At 43.5% G+C, this 19,194-nt stretch overlaps 1 long non-coding RNA gene across 1 annotated transcript; it reads right to left on the bottom strand.

Moving 5' to 3' along the window:
* Window positions 1-9,145: 9,145 nt before the first annotated feature.
* On the bottom strand, window positions 9,146-17,342 carry LOC125518795 (uncharacterized). The gene is made up of 4 exons (XR_007288122.2): window positions 17,013-17,342; window positions 16,575-16,901; window positions 11,881-16,198; window positions 9,146-9,676 (listed from the first exon to the last, which is right to left on the bottom strand). It is a non-coding gene; the product is annotated as an uncharacterized LOC125518795 (long non-coding RNA).
* Window positions 17,343-19,194: the final 1,852 nt, after the last annotated feature.

The raw sequence follows: 19,194 nt of genomic DNA on the forward strand, positions 1-19,194 counted from the left end.
ATCAAAATGAAGAACTCTATCAAGGGCAAATTCTGGAATAACCTTAGTTATACGGTTTATTTCTCCATAACCCAAGAGCAAACTAAGTTCATTATGATGTGCAAGGGAAATCAAGTCATCACAATTTTTGGACACGATACGATCATGAAACAATTGGCATTGGGTACTAAAATGATCGCGTTCATTGCAAAGTTCACAGGTACGGCTAAGAAAATTTAAATTTTCAGCACAATCATCTAGCCTTTCTTGCAACCATTTAGTTTCCAAGTACTTATGCATCTTGCAACATCTATCTTCCCTATTTGGTGTGTACTTGCAAACCCAGTCTACTCCATAAAAATTGACATGTTTATAGGAGGCATTTTCATCATAACTAGTGCAATCATCATTAGCATCATGGATATTCAAAGAATTCATACTAAAAACATTGGAATCATGCTCATCATTAAAATATTTAGTGCCAAACATTTTATAGATTTCTTCTTCTAGCACTTGAGCACAATTATCCTTTCCATCATACTCATGAAAAATATTAAAAAGGTGAAGCGTATGATACAAACTCAATTCCATTTTTTGTAGTTTTCTTTTATAAATTAAACTAGTGATAAAACAAGAAACTAAAAGACTCGATTGCAAGATCTAAAGATATACCTTCAAGCACTCACCTCCCCGGCAATGGCGCCAGAAAAGAGCTTGATGTATACTACACAACCTACTTCTTGTAGACGTGTCCAAGTGCAGAGGTTTGTAGGACAGTAGCAAATTTCCCTCAAGTGGATGACCTAAGGTTTATCAAACCGTAGGAGGCGTAGGATGAAGATGGTCTCTATCAAGCAACCCTACAACCAAATAACAAAGAGTCTCTTGTGTCCCCAACACACCCAATACAATGGTAAATTGTATAGGTGCACTAGTTCGGTGAAGAGATGGTGATACAAGTGGTATATGGATAGTAGATAAAGGTATTTGTAATCTGAAATTATAAAAACAGCAAGGTAACTAATGGTAAAAGTGAGCGTAAACGGTATTGCAATGATGGTAAACAAGGCCTAGGGTTCATACTTTCACTATTGTAAGTCCTCTCAACAATACTAACATAATTGGATCATAAAACTATCCCTCAACATGCACCAAAGAGTCACTCCAAAGTCACTAATAGCGGAGAACGAACGAAGAGATTATGGTAGGGTACGAAACCACCTCAAAGTTATTCTTTCCAATCAATCCATTGGGCTATTCCTATAATTGTCACAAACAGCCCTAGAGTTCGTACTAGAATAACACCTTAAGATACAAATCAACCAAAACCCTAATGTCACCTAGATACTCCAATGTCACCTCACGTATCCGTGGGTATGATTATACGATATGCATCACACAATCTCAGATTCATCTATTCAACCAACACAAAGGACCTCAAAGAGTGCCCCAAAGTTCTACCGGAGAATCATGATGAAAACGTGTGCCAACCCCTATGCATAGGTTCCCAATGTCACGAAACCCGCAAGTTGGTCACCTTAACATACATCAAGTGGCACGTGGTATCCCATTGTCACCACAGATATCCATGGCAAGACGTACATCAAGTGTTCTCAAGTCTTTAAAGACTCAATCCGATAAGATTACTTCAAAGGGGAAACTCGATTCATTACAAGAGAGAAGAGGGGGGAAGAAACATCATAGGATCCAAATATAATAGCAAAGCTCGCGATACATCAAGATCGTATCATCTCAAGAACACGAGAGAGAGAGAGAGAGAGATCAAACACATAGCCACCGGTACATACCCTCAGCCCCGAGGGAGAACTACTCCCTCCTCGTCATGGAGAGCACTGGGATGATGAAGATGGCCACCGGAGAGGGATTGTCCCCTCCAGCAGGGTGCCGGAACGGGTCTAGATTGGCTTTCGATGCCTACGGAGGCTTCTGGCGACGGAACTCCCGATCTAATCTCTGTTCTGGAAGTTTTAGGATACGTGGGTATATATGGGTGAAAGGAGTACGTCGGTGGACCGAAGGGGGGGCCACGAGGCAGGGGGCGCGCCCCCTACCCTCATGAGCACCTCCTTCATCTTTTGACGTAGGGTCAAAGTCTATCCGGTACGTTTACTTCCAAAAATAACTTCTCCAGTTGACGTCGTTCCGTTTCGACTCCGTTTGATATTTATTTTCTTCGAAACACTGAAATAGGCATAAAACAACAAATCTAGGCTAGGCCTCCAGTTAATAGGTTAGTCCCAAAAATAATATAAAAGTGGATAATAAAGCCCAATATTGCCCAAAACATTAGATAATATAGCATGGATCAATCAAAAATTATAGATACATTGGAGACATATCAGTTAGGAAAAGCCGAAATCTATGGCAGCTCTCACGACGCTCATGACCCGCTTTTATGCGGGAGAAGACAGCTGGCTGGCTCGCAGTAATAACATATCAAAGAACCATGGTACCTCAGATACCAAGGAGGGCAATAGCAGGTCACGTCACAACAAGCATAAGCGCCGCATTAACAGCGAAAATACTGAGGATACGGCAGTCAATGCCGGATTCAAAGGCTCTAAACCCGGTCAGCAGAAAAAGCCATTCAAACAAAGTACGGCGGGTCCGTCCAGCCTGGACCGTATACTCGATCGCTCGTGTCAAATACACGGCACCCCAGACAAGCCAGCCAATCACACCAACAGGGATTGTTGGGTGTTCAAGCAGGCCGGCAAGCTAATTGCCGAAAACAAGGACAAGGGGCCGCATAGCGATGACGAGGAGGAGCCCCGACAGCCGCACACTGGAGGACAGAAGAGGTTTCCCTCGCAAGTGCGGACGGTGAACATGATATACGCAACCCACATCCCCAAGAGGGAGCGGAAGCGTGCGCTCAGGGACGTATATGCGTTGGAGCCAGTCGCCCCAAAGTTCAACCCTTGGTCCTCCTGTCTGATCACCTTCGATCGCAGGGACCACCCCACTAGTATCCGTCATGGCGGATTCGCCGCACTGGTCCTAGACCCAATCATCGATGGATTTCACCTCACTCGAGTCCTTATGGACGGCGGCAGCAGCCTAAACCTGCTTTATCATGACACAGTGCGCAAAATGGGTATAGACCCCTCAAGGATCAAACCCACAAAAACGACCTTTATGGGCGTCATTCCAGGTGTAGAGGCCCATTGCACAGGCTCAACTACACTGGAAGTGGTCTTCGGATCCCCGGATAACTTCCAAAGCGAAGAGTTAATCTTCGATATAGTCCCGTTCCGCAGTGGTTATCACGCGCTGCTCGGGCGAACCGCATTTGCTAGATTCAATGTGGTACCGCATTATGCATACCTCAAGCTCAAGATGCCAGGACCTCGCGGAGTTATTACAGTCAATGGAAACACAGAGTGCTCTCTCCGAACAGAGGAGCACACTTCAGCCCTCGCAGCAGAAACGCAAAGCAGCCTCTCAAGGCAATCAACCAGTTCGGCGCTTCACAGCCCGGACACCTTCAAGCTCGCTCGGGGCAATCAGCAAATAGACCACCTGGCGCGATCTGAGCTTGCGTAGAAATACGGCGGCCACCCCAATCCCAGCCCAGCGGCGAAACTCGTGCCGCGCGTCCATAATTACGCATTAAAAATACCATGGGCACAGGTGGGGAGGGGGGCACAACTGCGGCACACCCCAAGACGCGGCCTAAACCGCACTAGGGGCTTCTCGTTTGGTTATTTTTCTTTTCCTTTCAGGACTTTAATCTCTGGAAACACTGTCCGGCAGCATTATTGCCGAACACATGATGTAGCAACCAAGGAGGCAGAAAGCTACGTTATACCACGGAATTCCCAGGTTGATTACAGTAACGAGTGAAATATTCAATTTAATATCATTCCTCAGCTTGCCCTTGGAAGGGACATAGTCCTACTCTTTGCTTATCGCACTATCTGTATCACTCTGCTTTAACGCAATTTTTTAATAAACAATGCATGACATTATGACTATTACTGCATTCTTGTTATATATATATGTGTGTGTGTGTGTGCGTGTTCATTAACGACGCCTTGCAACCGTACACTCTGGTACGGCCAATACACCAGGGGCTTATGTACCCCACAATGCGGTGTGAAAAGTCCGAACATTTTCACAAGTGCGGCACCCCGAACTTATAGCATTATATGCATCAGCTCCGAATCATGTCTTTGGTCAAATGTTGGGTTTGCCCGGCTCCTATGTTTTGGTACCTTACGTTCCGCTCTATCGGCTAAGGTAGCGCTAGGAGAACAACTGCGATTGTGCCCTGGTTTTGCTGGGTTCAGTACCTCTGTAGAGAAAGCTAAAACTGACTGTCATGATAAGGCGAGATACTGGTCGCTGTTCGGCGAGGTTTTCAAGTCCCTAAAGACTTATGCCGCTTAGAGCGAGGGGCCGGCCCTGTCCGGCTTAAAGGCGTGTATCGAGCTCCGAATTCGGCCTTCCGAATACCAGGGGCTTCGCCAAAATTTAAAATTATAGAATTCTATGGCTAAGTGAGAGTGATAAAGCATCATTAGTCTGGTTGCCTTGTTCGCTGTGCTGAGCACCTCCCTCGAAGGACCCAAACATGGGAACAAGAGTGCTCAAGTTTATCCCGAACACCCCAGCACTCGTGGCATGGGGGCAGAAGCCGAGGACTAGCCATCTCTCAGATTGGATAAACAGCCAAACAGAAGGTAATATTTTAAATTCCAACAAGCGTTGCATAGCGCATATGAAACAAGTTTTCATACATATAGGATAAAACGAGCAAGTCTCATTCAAATATTACATCTTTTGAACACTTGTCCGCGATGAGACGGGCACCCGGCAGAACACCCTCGTAGTACATCTCGGGGTGGCGGTGCTCCTTGCCCTCTGGCGGCCCCTCCTTGATCAGCTTCACGGCATCTAGCTTGACCCACTGCAATTTCACACGGGCGAAAGCCCGACGTGCACCTTCAATGCAGACAGATCGCTTGATGACCTCCAGCCACGGGCAGGCATCCACAAGCCGCCTCACCAGGCCGAAGAAGCTGTTCGGAAGGGCGTCGCCAGGCCACAGCCGGACTATAAAGCTCTTCATGGCCTGATCGGCCGCCTTGTGTAGCTCGACCATCTGCTTCAGCTGGTCGCTCATTGGCACCGAATGTTCGGCCTCAGCATACTGAGACCAGAACAGCTTCTCCGTCGAGCTTCCGTCCTCGGCCTGGTAAAATTGTGCGGCATCGGACACACTGCGGGGCAAATCTGCGAATGCTCCTGAAGAGCTCCGGATCCGGGTAAGTAATCGGTAATTTAGTTTTACATGATTGCTTTGCATATAGAAAGCCTTACCCGCCGATATCTTCTTCATCGCGTTGATCTCTTGGAGGGCCTTTTGGGCTTCGGCCTTGGCACTTTTTACACTCTCGAGGGCCGCGGCAAGCTCAGACTCCTGCATCTTGGAGTCAAGCTCCAACGCCTCGTGCTTCGCCACAAGAGCCTGGAGCTCTTGCTGCACCTCGCCCACCCGAGCCTCGTGCTTCTCTCGCTGGGTGCGCTCCTTGGCCGCTGTATCTTCGGCCTTGGTCAGCGCTTGCTTCAGGGTCGCCACCTCGGTCGTGGCCCCTGGCAAACATACGATGATCCTGTCATTTTGCAATCGCGTTCTCTTTTATATATACACAAGACAGGGTATTACTTACCCTTGTTCTGCTCGAGCTGCCTCTTGGCAAGGCCGAGCTCTTTCCTGGACCCCTCGAGGTCCTGCTTCAGTACGGCGACCTCCGTAGTTAGTGCGGCGGACGCCAGCAGTGAAGGCTGCATATGCATATTGACATACTTATATTAGACTCCTGCGATATTATTTGATCCTCTGTTCGGCTTTTCTTTGTGAACACCGAACAAAGCGTCAGGGGCTACTGTCTATGCGGTAATATTTCTACTACATTTTAACACTTACCTCGAAGCCTGTTAGAAGGCTGGCACAGGCTTCAGTCAATCCGCTCTTGGCGAACTGAACCTTCTGGATCACCGCACTCATGATAGTGCGGTGCTCCTCGTCGATGGAAGCGCTGCGAAGCGCTTCCAGCAGATTGTCCGGTGCCTCTGGATGGACGGAGGTCACCGGCGCAGGCGTCTTGCCCCTCTTAGAAGGAGGCCGCTTGCCCGAGCCCGGAACCGCTGGAGGGTCCGGCGCGGTGTTCGGCTGAGGGCCGAACTCGGAGCTCTCGGGGGCTCCGTCCCCTCGGCTCCTGGAGTCCGGAAGGTCACCTTGAGGCGCCTCTGGGACTTTCTCCCCTCGATCTGGTGCCTCTTGAGACAACACCTCGGCATCGTCGGCAGGATGAGGGGAGGTGGCGGTGGGGACTGGATCGCTATCCATGTCCGACAAGCCCAAGGAGCCGTCCGATGATACATCGATACTGGCTCGTGGCGGCCTGCATAATTGCGTTCGGCGTTAGGGAAAGCAGTGCGACAAAGGAATCCTATGAGTTACTCTGGTATCTGAATACTTACAATTTCCCCGGGGGCTTGACCCTGGGCAACCACTCGCCTTCGCCTTCGTCGGCGGCGGTGGAACCGTCCAGAAGGAGAGTCCTTCCCTTCTTGGACCCTCCGGCCTCCCCGGTTGGGGCGGCCTTCCTTTTCTTGTCTCCCCCAGTCGGTGGGGGAGCATCTTATTCTTCTTCCTCGTCTTCGGGGGAAGAGTGTGTCGCAGAGTCATCGGACGGTGAGTCCGACGACGCCTAGCGTCGGGAACTCTTTCAGGTTCCCTTGGCCTTCTTGGTCTTCTCCGGCACCGTATAAGGGGCCGAAGTCAACATCTTCGCCAGAAGAGCGTCTGCAGGGCCTTCGGGCAAAGGAGCCGGACAATCGATCTGTCCGGCCATCTTCTGCCAGTCCTGTCAAAGGTACGGGAGTTTAGATCCCGCATAGAGTCAATCTATATAAAAACAATAAGTATCCTGTGAAAGGTAAAGCAGCTTACCGCACTGGCTTGGCGCTTCGCGCTGAATCCGCGATCCTCAATAATAGGGGGGGGACCTCGGCACTTTTGAACAGCACCCTCCAAGCGTCTTCATGAGTCGTGTTGAAGAGCCTGTTCAGAGTTCGGTGCTGCGCCGGATTGAACTCCCACAAGTTGAACTCCCGTTGTTGGCACAGGAGTATTCGGCGGATGAGCATGACTTGGACTATGTTGACAAGCTTGAGCTTCTTGTCCATCATGTTTTGAATACATGTTTGGAGTCCGGTCAGCTCTTTCGAACTACCCCAGGACAGGCCCTTCTCTTTCCAGGAGGTGAGCCGCGTGGGGATGCCAGATCGGAACTCGGGGGCCGCTGCCCATGCAGGGTCGCGCGGCTCGGTGATATAGAACCACCCCGATTGCCACCCCTTTATGGTTTCCACAAAGGAGCCCTCGAGCCATGTTACGCTGGGCATCTTGCCCACCATGGCGCCTCCGCACTCCGCCTGGCGGCCGCCCACCACCTTCGGCTTGACATTGAAGGTCTTCAGCCATAAGCCGAAGTGGGGCTTGATGCGGAGGAAGGCCTCGCACACGACGATAAATGCTGAGATGTTGAGGATGAAGTTCGGGGCCAGATCGTGGAAATCCAGGCCGTAATAAAACATGAGCCCCCGGAAGAAGGGATGGAGAGGGAATCCTAGTCCGCGGAGGAAATGGGTGAGGAAAACTACCCTCTCATGGGGCCTGGGGGCGGGGATGAGCTGCCCCTCATCTGGGAGCCGGTGCGCGATGTCGTCGGGCAGGTATCCGGCTCTCCTCAGTTTCTTGATGTCTCCCACCATGACGGAGGAGACCATCCACCTGCCTCCCTCTCCGAACATGATTGGAGAAGGTTGAGGTGGGAAATGCGGACTTGGGCGCTAGAGCTCGAGTGTGCAAAAACGGATGGGTAAGGGAGGAAGAAGGCGTGGATAGAGAGGTGAATCCTTATCCCTTTATATGGGCGGATGAAACTAAGCGTCCCCACTTGCCTAGTAAAACTTGCTTATCCCCCAAGCGCCGCAATTGATGGCGCGGTTGGGTTACCCATGCCCGTATTGATGAGAATCCCGTAATAAGGGGACACGATCTCTGCTTTGACAAGATGTGTCGAAAAACTGCCTCGCGTTATGTGCGGGGCTAGTTAAAAGAAACGGTTTAGATAATCACCGGGCCATGACGTAGCGTCATGCTTCCAAAACAAGCCAGCAAATAAGATCTGCAAAAATATTATTCTCTCTACGGTGGAATGTGGAACTTATTTTGCAGGGTCGGACACTATCCTCGTATCAAATTCTTCTGTGATGTATTCGGAGAAGGAACCCGCCTTGCAATGCCGAAGACAATACTGCGCGTCGGACTCATCGTTATTGAAGCCTGGTTCAGGGGCTACTGAGGGAGTCATGGATTAGGGGGTCTCCGGACAGTCGGACTATCTCCATTGGCCGGACTGTTAGACTATGAAGATACAAGATTGAAAACTTTGTCTCGTGTCTGGATGGGACTCTACTTGGCGTGGAAGGCAAGCTAGGCAATACGGATATGGATATTTCCTCCTTTGTAACCGACCTTGTGTAACCCTAACCCTCTCTGGTGTCTATATAAACTGAAGGGTTTTAGTCCGTAGGACAACAACCATAACATACAATCATACCATAGGCTAGCTACTAGGGTTCAGCCTCTCTGATCTCATGGTAGATCTACTCTTGTACTACCCATATCATCAATATTAATCAAGCAGGACGTAGGGTTTTACCTCCATCAAGAGGGCCCGAACCTGGGTAAAACATCGTGTCCCCCTGCCTCCTGTTACCATCCAGCCTAGACGCACAGTTCGGGACCCCCTACCCAAGATCCGCCGGTTTTGACACCAACAGTCACAAACAGCCCTAGAGATCGTACTAGAATAACACCTTAAGACACAAATCAACCAAAACCCTAATGTCACCTAGATACTCCAATGTAACCTCAAGTATCCGTGGGTATGATTATACGATATGCATCACACAATCTCATATTCATCTATTCAACCGAAACATAGAACCTCAAAGAGTGCCCCAAAGTTTCTACTGGCGAATCACGACGAAAAGGTTCCGCCCATGAACCTCAAAGAATGCATAGGTTCATGGGCGGAACCTGCGTAGAGGGGGGAGAAACATCATAGGATCCAAATATAATAGAAAAGCTCGCGATACATCAAGATCGTATCACCTCAAGAACATGAGAGAGAGATCAAACACATAGCTACTGGTACATACCCTCATCCCCGAGGAACAACTACTCCCTCCTCGTCATGGAGAGCACCGGGATGATGAAGATGGCCACCGGAGAGGGATTCCCCCACCGGCAGGGTGCCGGAACGGGTCTAGATTGGCTTTCGGTGGCTACGGAGGCTTCTGGCGGCGGAACTCCCAATCTATTGTGCTCTCCGGTGTTTTTAGGGTATAAGGAGATATATATAGGCGGAAGAAGTACGTCAGGGGAGCCACAAGGGGCCCACGAGGGTGGAGGGCGCACCCTAGGGGGGTGGGCGCGCCCCCCTACCTCGTGGCCTCCTCGAAGCTTCCCTTACGTGCACTTCAAGTCTTCTGGGCTTCTTTCCTTCCAAAAATGAGTTCCGTGAAGTTTCAGGTCAATTGGACTCCGTTTGATTTTCCTTTTCTTCAAAACCCTAAAACAAGGTAAAAACAGAAACTGGCAGTGGGCTCTGGGTTAATAGGTTAGTCCCAAAAATGATATAAAAGTGTATAATAAAGCCCATAAACATCCAAACAGTAGATAATATAGCATGGAGCAATCAAAAATTATAGATACATTGGAGACGTATCAGCATCCCCAAGCTTAATTCCTGCTCGTCCTCGAGTAGGTAAATGATAAAAACAGAATTTTTGATGCGGAGTGCTACTTGGCATAATTTCAATGTAATTCTTCTTAATTGTAGCATGAATATTCAGATCCATAAGATTCAAGATAAAAGTTTAATATTGACATAAAACAATAATACTTCAAGCATACTAACTAAGCAATCATGTCTTCTCAAAATAACATGGCCAAAGAAAGCTATCCCTACAAAATCATATAGTCTGGCTATGCTCTATCTTCACCACACAAAATATTTAAATCATGCACAACCCCGATGACAAGGCGAGCAATTGTTTCACACTTTTGATGTTCTCAAACTTTTTCAATATTCACGCAATACATGAGCGTGAGCCATGGATATAGCACTATAGGTGGAATAGAGTGGTGGTTGTGGAGAAGGCAAAAAGGAAGAAGATAGTCTCACATCAACTAGGCGTATCAACGGGCTATGGAGATGCCCATCAATAGATATCAATGTGAGTGAGTAGGCATTGCCATGCAACGGATGCACTAGAGCTATCAGTATATGAAAGCTCAAAAGGAAACTAAGTGGGTGTGCATCCAACTTGCTTGCTCATGAAGACCTAGGGCATTTTGAGGAAGCTCGTCATTGGAATACACAAGCCAAGTTCTATAATGAAAGATTCCCACTAGTATATGAAAGTGATAACATGAGAGACTCTCTACTATGAAGATCATGGTGCTACTTTGAAGCACAAGTGTGGTAAAAGGATAGTAACATTGTCCCTTCTCTCTTTTTCTCTCATTTTTTTTCTTCTTTTCTTTTTTTCTCTTTTTTTATTTGGGCCCTTTTTATGGCCTCTTTTCTTTTTCTTTTTTTTTATTTTTCATCCAGAGTCTCATCCCGACTTGTCGGGGAATCATAGTCTCCATCATCCTTTCCTCACTGGGACAATGCTCTAATAATGATGATCATCACACTTTATTTTCTTACAACTCAAGAATTACAACTCGATACTTAGAACAAGATATGACTCTATATGAATGCCTCCGACGGTGTACCGGGATGTGCAATGACTCATGAGTGACATGTATGAAAGAATTATAAACGGTGGCTTTGCCACAATACAATGTCAACTACATGATCATGCAAAGCAATATGACAATGATGAAGCATGACATAATAAACGAAACGGTGGAAAGTTGCATGGCAATATATCTCGGAATGGCTATGGAAATGCCATAATAGGTAGGTATGTTGGCTGTTTTGAGGAAGGTATATGGTGGGTGTATGATACCGGCGAAAGGTGCGCGGTACTAGAGAGGCTAGCAAAGGTGGAAGAGTGAGAGTGCGTATAATCCATGGACTCAACATTAGTCATAAAGAACTCATATACTTATTACAAAAATCTACAAGTTATCAAAGCAAAGTATTAAGCGCATGCTCCTAGGGGGATAGATTGGTAGGAAAAGACCATCGCTCGTCCCCGACCGCCACTCATAAGGAAGACAATCAATAAATAAATCATGCTCCGACTTCATCACATAACGGTTCACCATACGTGCATGCTACGGGAATCACAAACTTCAACACAAGTATTTCTCAAATTCATAGCCACTCAACTAGCATGACTCTAATATCACCATCTCCATATCTCAAAACAATTATCAAGTATCAAACTTCTCATAGTATTCAACACACTCATAAGAGAATTTTATTATTTTTGAATACCTAGCATATTAGGATTTTAAGCAAATTACCATGCTATTTAAGACTCTCAAAATAATATAAGTGAAGCATGAGAGTTCATCTATTTCTATAAAATAAAACCACCACCGTGCTCTAAAAAGATATAAGTGAAGCACTAGAGCAACAACGAACTACTCCGAAAGATATAAGTGAAGATCAATGAGTAGTCGAATAATTATGCAACTATGTGAAGACTCTCTAACATTTAATAATTTCAGATCTTGGTATTCTATTCAAACAGCAAGCAAAGCAAATTAAAATGACATTCTAAGAATGGCAAACATCATGTGAAGAAGCAAAAAATTTAGGATCAACCGAAACTAACCGATAATTGTTGAAGAAGAAAGGTGGGATGCCAACCGGGGCATCCCAAGCTTAGATGCTTGAGACTTCTTGAAATATTATCCTGGGGTGCCTTGGGCATCCCCAAGCTTGAGTTTTTGTGTCTCATTAATTCCTCTCATATCAAGGTCTCCCTAAATCTTAAAAACTTCATCCACACAAAACTCAACAAGGACTCGTGAGATAAGTTAGTATAAACCATTGCCAAAACCTTATCATACTCTACTGTAGCAAATCCCTAAAATTATTATTCAACATTGCATACTAAATGCCTCTGCATATTTAATAGTCCTATCCTCAACTAGAATCATTAAAGAAGCAAACATATGCAAACATAACAGCAATCTGCCTAAACAGGATAGTCTGTAAAGAATGCAGCAACATCCATACTTCCCTAGCTCCAAAAATTATGAAAGAAAATTCCCACTGTAGTAAATTTATCAGAGATTAATATGCCAAAGGTTTCAACATTTTATCACATTCTGACTTTTCTAGGGAATTATTGCAACAGCGGTAAACTTTCTGTTTTCAAACAGCAACATGTGGACTTCTAAAATAGGCTTAGTAAAGGCTATTAATGCCACTTTTATTGAAATAAAATATGAAAAACATTGTTCTAAATAACAACAAGCAAATTTTAACAAAATAAATTGATGCTCCAAGCAAAACACATATCATGTGGTAAATAAAAATATAGCTTCAAGTAAAGTTACCGATGAATGAAGACGAAAGAGGGGATGCCTTCCGGGCATCCCCAAGCTTAGGCTCTTGGTTATCCTTGAATATTACCTTGGGGTGCCTTGGGCATCTCCAAGCTTAGGCTCTTGCCACTCCTTATTCCATAGTCCCCTTACCCAAAACTTGAAAACTTCACAACACAAAACTTAACAGAAAACTCCTAAGCTCAGTTAGTATAAGAAAATAAATCACCACTTCAAGGTACTGTAATGAACCCATTCTTTATTTATATTGATGTTAAACCTACTGTATTCCAACTTCTCTATGGTTTATAAACTATTTTACTAGCCATAGATTCATCAAAATAAGTAAACAACACATGAAAAACAGAATCTGTCAAAAACAGAACAATCTGTAGTAATATGGATCAAACGTATACTTATGGAACTCATAAAATTCTAAAATAAATTGCTGGACCTAAAGAATTTACCTATTAATCATCTTCAAAAAGAATTAACTAAATATCACTCTCCAAATAAAAATGGCAGCAATTCTCATGAGCGCTAAAGTTTCTGTTTTTTACAGCATGATCAACAAGACTTTTTCAAAGTCTTCCCAAAGGTTCTACTTGGCACAAACACTAATTAAAAGTATAAAACCACATCTAAGAAGAGGCTAAATGAAATATTTGTTACTAAACAGGAGCAAAAAGCAAGGAACAAAAATAATATTGGGTTACCTCCCAACAAGCGCTATCGTTTAACGCCCCTAGCTAGGCATGATGATTTCAATGATGCTCACATAAAGGATAAGAATCTATCTATTATCTATTATATACATAATACATAAGGCAAACAAGCCATTAGGTTCATCCACATATGTAATATTATTTACACCGTCCGATCAAAATAATAATGGCTGAGATTTAAAGGTTTTTATGTAACATATTAATGTGTATGTACCAACATATCGGACTATCACGATTGTCACATATACAGCCCATCCATTGTAATTAGACTAGGCAAGGAAGCGTTAGCACATAAAAAAAACGACTAGGCAAGGAAGCGTCATCACATAAAAAAAGGTAGGAAGAAATACAAAAGGCAAACAAGCCATTAGGTTCATCCACATATGTTAATATTATTTACACCGTCTGATCAAAATAATAATGGCTGAGATTTAAAGGTTTTTACGTAACATATTAATGTGTATGTACCAACATATCGGACTATGACGTTGTCACATATACAGCCCATCCATTGTAATTAGACTAGGCAAGGAAGCGTCATCACGTAAAAAAAGGTAGGAAGAGTTAGGTTGACGTACGGGCCACTTCAAAAAAAGCTTCACGTACATGCATCAATATGGTAAAAAAAAATCCTGACATGTTGCATACAAAAGAGATGTACGCTCTAGAAGCTGATTCTGATTCACGTCCTACATCTCTATTGGAACCTCAAAGACATATGCCTCTCGAGCAGTCCATGTTTTAGCGTTTCTGATGGTCTGCCCAGGTTTTAGGGTTTCTGATGGTTTGCCCTAGGGCCGAGCTATTCCTCCTGTGCAACTAAAGCTCACCTCCTATAGATCCACCGAAACGCCAAAACTATGCCTCTCGAGCAGCCCAGTTCTAGGGTTTCTGATGGTCTACTCTAGGGCCGCACTATTCATCCTGTCCTGTGTGGCTGCAGCTCACATCCTACAGCGCCACTAAAACCTCGAAGCCATGCCTTCTGTGTCCAGTCTCCACAAGATCTTCTCCTCAATCGGTTAGGTTTTGAAGATTCCGCCTCCCGAGCAGCAACCAGTCGCGTCTCATCATCCTGTTCCTGTCCATAGGAAACACTTGACAAGAATCATGTCGCAAAGCAGGAAGAATGCTATCGTGCTATCTTGGAGTTGTGTCATGCATAGGTCGATCAAGGCATGTAGGACTGTCTGCAAGAGGATAGATCAACATGGTCTACAAGCATAGTAAGATGACCACCAAAGATGTGACTTACAAGTGGCATAAAGAGAACCAAATCGACCCCCAGATGCAGGTATTACTTGGCGTAATAACAGAAATGTTTGAAACATGGCCCTATCCTCTTTCTAGATTTAATCAACTCCTAGCCCTCCTCTGTCTAACATTTAGTTAGAATTTGGACATGCTTGCCAAGTGTTTGACAAAATGTATAAAGACATGTATATCCAAATCCAATGGTATTTTTTTCCAGGTCATTGTGCATGTTAGATTTACAGGTTGATAAAGGATAAATTTATGTATACAAGCTAACTGCTATCCTTAGGACTAATGCGTAAAGGTCCTGAATTTAGGATATAACAGATTACATATTATACGATGTGTTAGTAACAGCAGCTACTATTGTTTGCAGAATTTTTATGATATACAAGATGCTATATGCAACTCTTATCGTTGAAAAATGAACATAATAGATTACTTTTGTAGTCATTAAGTAACAATAGTATTATATTGTATGCAGATTTTTCCTAGAAGATGATATGTGTGTGAATCCTTATAAATTCAAGTGATTTCCATTAATTCTGAAATTTGAATGGTTAGTAAGAGTTGATCTCAGTAATCAGTTCATCCATTCGAGTTAAGATTTTCCATAGGTCACCAATGTACAATTTGCATATTTGATCCCTGCATGCATTTTCTAATTACATTCATTTTTTTGTGAAATAATTCTAATTACATTCATGGTTACTATGGAAGGACTATTATACATTTATCCGGGTGGTCAGAGACAATCGTACTGTTGCATGTTGTTTCAGTTATGCACCTGAAGGCTATATTCTACTAGATATGTTCCAATCAGTCTATGTTTCTATGACAATAACTATAGTTTTTGAGTGTCTAATATAAGTGAAAGGCAACGCTACAATTCTATTGCACAATTTTTTTCATGTACAACATGCTATATGCTATTTCTTATCGCTGCAAAATGAGTCTAATAGATTATTTTGTACTCCTAAAGTAACAATAGCTATTTTGTTGTCTGCAGAGTATTTTTGTAGAAGATGACATATGCGACAAGTGATTCCCGTAAATTCTGAAATTTGAAAGGTTAGTAAGAGTTGTTCTAAATCATCAGTTCATCCATTCGGGCTCAGATATTTTCCATAGGTCATCAATGTACAATTTGCATATTTAATCCATGCATGCATTTTCTAATTACATTCATGGTTACTATGGAAGGTCTACAAAATTCAAACATGCACTTTAATGAGTTTTATGTTCTTGGTAACATCTCTTCTGTCTAGCCTTTTCAGTTGAGGAGAACAATGAAAAAAGCTCCAGTGTTATATGCATCACCTAGAACACATGCGAAAACTCTATTGCATATCAATTAACACATATGGACCAAATTCAGTTAATAAATGCAAGCCTTTTTCTTTTGTCTTAAAAACACATATCATTAATATAACTTGCTAATACTATATGGTAACAACAAATAGAAAGAATACACCTTTTTATCAAACTACAGGGAGGAAGCATACCTGTGACGAATCAGCCAGTGTACAGCAAGTAGTAATGATGCAAAGTTGTAGGACATTACATAGGTGGAAGCTGACAGCAGTAGCAAGCCCACAACACGCCTCCACCCGTGGACTCTCTACAAGACAATGTAATATTGAACACTTTTTGCTATACGAAACTTCATATAATTAATATGGATGTGTTGAAGAGACAGTAACCGAAGTTCGGCAGAATGTTAACTAAAAAATAGTATAAGCTCAATTCCCTAAAGCAACGCAAGGCACATCAATGGCAGGACAAATAATTCTATAATTTATATCCTAGAAATAGTCAGAATGTACAATCTTATTGTCTGAATTATAATAAAACAGAAGAACTAAGTAACTCAACCTTATCTTTGAATAAATTTAACGGATCAACTAAGCAAACAAGCTTTTTATAAAGTACATATATACTGTGCACAGAAAAAGAAGAATGCAAAGGATGTTGGGAGAGTAGTAAGGTAGTCATACCCATCCTTACTATGCCATAGACGACGAGGAACACTATGAAGAACAAGGCTATCGAACCCGACGGCACAGCTCTCGGCCCAGTGGCACAAATAGGAGAGCAGCGCCACTTAGCAAAACGGATTTATCATATTCTCTAGTAGCCTCCCATGCGACCGCTTTGCCTCACGACCTCGCTGCTAGGGGCGCAAAATCTGAGGCTGGAACGCGTGCCCCAGCCTTGGTCCGATCTGGCCTCAAGAGCATCTCCTTCCCAGCTTTAGTGATGCACGGGCAGGCCAGTGGATGGATTTGGTGTGGCCACTCGCTTTCACATGGACGGAAAAATTTCTGATAGCCATAGAAAATCTCCATAAAAAACCAAAATCCGCGCCATTGCTGGAGCCTAGAAGGCCGAGCATCTTGGAAGGGAGGAGAAGGAATGGGAAGAGGAGAGATTACTTGGAGGAGAGGAACCGCTCAGGTTCAAAGGGGCCCAACTCCACGGCCATCCAACTGACGGCGGCGGCGAGCAGTAGGCACGTGTGGTCAGGCTGGAGGACCTGCCGCCGCCGAGAGCATGCAGCCACCGCACTCCGCCGCAAATCCCCCTTCTCACCCTGTCCTCCTCCCTTGGCAGGATCTAGCAACGAATGTGGATGAATCTATGGATCAGGCGTGGAACAGTGAAAAAGGAACAGGAGGAGAATGAGAATTTGGGTTTTCTTTTTTTGGCTGGGAAGGGTAGCACGCTGAGTTTGGCTCGGAGGCACCGCATATCCATCTCTACACAATTCTGAAAAAAAAAATCCATGTCTACACGTACGTGCTGATGAAGGGTAGTCTCATTTAAAAAAATGATGGTTTTTCCTCATACAAATTGAATTGGGTGTCAATAGTAAATAGGTGTATGAGAATCATGCCGTTGGCATTTAGAGAAAAACATCCATGCAAAAATAGCACAATATCAATGCGATTTTCATGAGGTCAAATTGAATTTTCTATTTGGGATCTGGTCTTACAGCCCGACTAAGTTTACCGCGACACCTCAAGTGCATTGCAGGCCGTTTTCATTTGGCGTATAGGTTTGCTGCCGCTCGCAGAATCGAGCAATGGACATTACGTGGCGCCGAAAGATCCCAAGAGAACATTCGGTCGGTAGAGTTTCCTTTTTCTTTGCATATTATTCAGATTGAGTTAAGTCTATATAGAAATGATTATGGTATTTTGACTCTCAAGAGTAATAAAATTATAACGACACACTTTTATAAATTATAGAAAACAACATGCACAGAATTGTGGCATGCCATATTACCTCAAATTCTTTGTGATTAAAATGTGTATCTAATCTTATTTGATTTCACCACAACAAAAGAAAATATTCTTTCTAAGATATTTGAGTCACATGAAAAGTAAATTTGTACAGCGAAAAATTCTTAAACGAACTAATCCTCCAAAATGTTAAGAAAAATATCCTACAAATCGAGGAGTCTTTACAGAAGACAACCATGCTACCCGGGCCACGCATTTAAACCTACAAAAGATAAAAATAGAAAAAGAACATGTCGTGCAAGCAAACCCAAATATAGATCACTAAAGTAATGATCTAAACACTCTTATATTTCTATATTGAGGGAGTAGTTAGTTAAAGCAAACTAACTTCTATATAGATAATACATTTCCTATGCATAAACTTCTCACCATGATCGATCATATGCACATGAATTAAAAAATACGTGCACGTGGATTAATTTTAAAAGCAAATGAATAATGAGACGGATATATCAGTGCAAAATGCAAATTCCGTCACTATTTCAGTTATAAGGTATAGACGATTATTTGGTTATATAATATAGCGATGTGTGTTGACTAAATCTAGAAGACTACAAAATGCAACTCTTTCTCCCCCGTGAGAAAAACATCGCGATACCTCATAGTATTCTAGAAGTGTCACGGAGAAAAGAAAAACAAAGTTATTGCACTAAGAAAATACACTATACCCTGTCATATGCACCTGAATTAATATGAAAGAACATATGTATCCTAACCGAATATTGCAGTGTTCAGTACGATGGGTATTTCATCTATAAGTTCTAGATACATGTTTTTGGTTAATTCATACTATGATTAAATCTAGAAAGTACAAAACCAAAATATAAATTTGCTAGACATGTATTATTAAAATCATTGGAAGGGACATAAAAATGATCGGCTAGGGAGACACTTCAAGAGTACCCATATAATGAGGTAAGTCAATAACCACATTACCGTCCTTTATATTAGTATCTCATGATCCTTACAAACAAACTAATACGGCTAACGAAAGGATTTTACTGAAGTTAGACCATTTTTTACAACATATACATGCTTTCTCTTTTTTTTGGGTAATCAGGTGGTTCTATTGAATGTTACCAGCATTACATTCAGTCAATATAAGCTCAGAGATATAACCTGGTCGACACTGCATCCAATAAGCCGTGCTATGGACCATGCGAGCATAATTGGCTAGACAGTGTGTGGACCCTATTTTTCATCCTTTTTAAGCACCCGTTTTTGATCTCTTAAAATCTTAAGAGGCTTAATCTCCCTATCCGCTATAAAATTCTTAATCTCCTTGACTAAATTACCAAACTCTGACTTGAGA

The sequence above is a fragment of the Triticum urartu genome, chromosome 7A, assembly GCF_056163025.1.
Source record: "Triticum urartu cultivar PI428250 chromosome 7A, HENAU_Tu73, whole genome shotgun sequence".
NCBI lineage: Eukaryota > Viridiplantae > Streptophyta > Magnoliopsida > Poales > Poaceae > Triticum > Triticum urartu.